Source organism: Centropristis striata, chromosome 14, assembly GCF_030273125.1.
Source record: "Centropristis striata isolate RG_2023a ecotype Rhode Island chromosome 14, C.striata_1.0, whole genome shotgun sequence".
NCBI classification, from domain to species: Eukaryota; Metazoa; Chordata; class Actinopteri; order Perciformes; family Serranidae; genus Centropristis; species Centropristis striata.
Window position 1 is genome coordinate 14910878 of NC_081530.1, and position 3128 is coordinate 14914005.

The window sequence follows — 3128 nt, forward strand, 5'->3', positions numbered from 1 at the left end:
CTTAACTTAGAAGTCTTTTCTGATGGCAAACACTAGATGGCAGCAGAGGCAAACCAGTATTCCACAGGGGTCTGAGCTGGTACTGTATGTCTGTGCCCACTACACCCTCACTGAGATACAGTCTCAAACCTTTAATCATGGATGGGTGGCCTGTGCGGGCTTACCATTGGCCCAGGATGTTTAAACATGTCTCGCCTGTCATACTGAAGAGTTTTCCCCAGATTAAGGACTGAGAAGTTGTGCACAAAGCAAAAGTAAAAATGGTTGTAGTAAATGTGCCTCACCATCAGTGATGGAGGTCTGGCCGGGAGTGTGACAACGATTTTCTGTTGTGACAAGCAGATTCATGACTTCATTATGAAATTCAGTGCAGGATTAATGCTGTTCTCTGCACACAGACCACACATTCTAACAAGGGATGCCACAAATCAGCACTGGGCCTTTTTATGACGGAACTAAATCAGTCAAACTTTTGTGAAAGGAATGTTTTTACATTAAACCCCCACACTGGTATAGTCTCACATACTATAATATAAACTATAATTTAAGATCAGACAGCTGGTGAGTGCTGCTGCAGGGCTGATGCTGTATTAATGTTGCTTGATGCACTCGGTAGCCAGCACTCGTGGGTTCAAACATAATTCATCTGACATAGGAATTCAGATGTCGCATCAATAACTGCCCTAGATTATAGGGCGTTACATATTGCAACATTAAATCTATATATTATAAAACAAGCTGATGGAGGTTACTGGGACAGATGTAACTAACTTAAGTGGTTCAGTAGTAGACATACTTGTCCATCTTAAGCATCCCACCTGAAACTAAGGTCACAACCTTGAAGCTTAACTCCAGTCCCAGACTATCATTTTCTATCAAGCCCCTTCAGCCCCTCCTTAAACTAATGTCCTCCAGTAAGAGCCCCCTAGATGGATCATTTCTCTTTAGTGAAAATGAGCAAACTGAACTACCAGGAGGAGCAAAACACAGACATGTCCTCTAACACTTTACGAGAGTGTGAAACCTCAGTTTACTCAGTATTACGTTGCAAAAAATTCTCCTTTTGTTTTCCCGAGCAAGGACGCTTCACTGCTGAGCTTTTACTGGAGTCACTAAATTATGTTAATGTTGAGCTGATAATGAAATGGAGGAAGCTCCGGTCTTTACAGATAAGAGTCCCCTAAATGATTAACTGTGTTTCATTACAGAGGGAATCACATTGAAAATGAAGGGGAACTTTCATCGCATAAATCACATATTGGTTTTGCGCCAGTGAATGTTGCACTGACCTTGATTTGTGTAAGTATTGGAACGACTGTGTCTCAACAAGCAAAATCATTTCAGCTATTTAGAGCGTGACGTGTTTTTTTGCAGAGTCACAGACACAATGCATTTCAGGGGAGGTGGACACCAGTCTACCTATAGGACCTGGATACACTGATCTCAAAGTACATGTTCTTACTGAGACATTAAGTAAGTTTTAGTAATTGCATTGTGGATATAAAAGAAAAAGAAAAAAAGAAGTGAACTCATTCATTTTATTTGCCATTTACCCTTGAGGCAGGCATCTTGGCATTTATCCCTGAGCAATGCATCACAGAAATGTCCTCCTGAATCCTTGAGCAAAATCTATGACCTTGATTTCAATTGAATTTTAGAGAGGCGACTGATGGTGCATTCAACTGTGTGTTTAGATATGTGAGGGGCCGTTTAAAAAGTGCATAGTAGTCTTCTGGTGCAAAAGTGCACCAGAAGAGAATATAAATTTGTACAAGTCTAAACAGTAAGAGTATAGGCCTACAGCTTACATTATCAAAGCTCAAAAGAAAGGACACAAGCAAGGGTTAGAATATCAAGACTTCAGTTATGAATGTTAATAGGTAATTAATATAATTTAAATTAATAGAGGGTTTTAATAACCAAGCCTGCCTTTACAATTGTTATTAATGATTTTTTAAATTCTGGATTGCATTGCAAGTGATTAATTAAGGGATTTAATTGTCAGGTTTGCAGTTAGGAATGTTAATAAATCATAAACACATGGTTCTAAACAACAAGTCTGCAGTTATTAATGCTTATAGGTCATTAATAACAAAAGGGTCTACATTTATTTAAGTTAAGGGCTTTATTATAAGGTCTGCAGTTGAAAGGGGGATTTTGATGTTTGCAGTTATTTGTATAAGTCATTAACGAGGGGTTTCATCAGCTTTGCAGTATTTAATGTTTATAGGTCATTAATCAAAAGTTAAATCAATAGAGAGTTTTAATAACCAAGTCTGACATTACAAAGTTAGCTATAAGTTATTAATGAAGTATTGACCGTTATTAAAGGTTTTGATGTAAGGTCTGCAGTTTAATAAATATATATTAATACGTGAGTAATAAGGGGATTTAATGGTCAAGTCATCAATGAAGGGTTTGTCAGCTTTGCATCATAAACAGATGGTTTTAATCATGAACTCTGCAGTTGTGAATGTTAAAAAGTTGTTAGTAATAGAATCTGGTCAAGACAGTCTGCAGCCCATTTCTAGAAATGAACTATCAAACCAATTCAAGAGATATTTGACAACCTGGCAACCCAAGAGTTGTTCTTCTTAGTGGATTATAAAGCAAAGGGAACTAACTGATTTAATCACCATTCATAGAGAGTAGCACCAAGCATTGCTGGAGGAACAGAAACACACAACCCACCCACCCATCTGACAGGCTGGTGACAGATGACGGCTTTATTAGCCTGCTGCTGCTGCTGCTGCTGCTGCAGAAACCTACTGGCTGCTGATGAAGACTGAAGCGACACACACAGAGAGACGACAGCAACCAACAGGAGCTGATGTAAATGTAAAAAACCATCATGATGCGTGTTGTTCTGTTGCACAGTATGAAGAGGATTTCGATTTCGATTTAGGGGGCGGCGGCGGCGGCGGAGGAGGAGGAGGAGGAGCAGTCAGCCTCAGTAGCATGTGCATTTCCTGAACGCACCCGCACGTCCAGCTGTCGCGCGGATGTGTTGAGTACTGGCGGAGGACGAGGAGGTGTCGGTCACTGCTGTCGCTCAGCTGTCTCTCCTCCTGCTGTCACCCCCTCAGACGGAGAGAGGGAGGAAGAGAGAGAGAGAGAAAGAGAGAGCG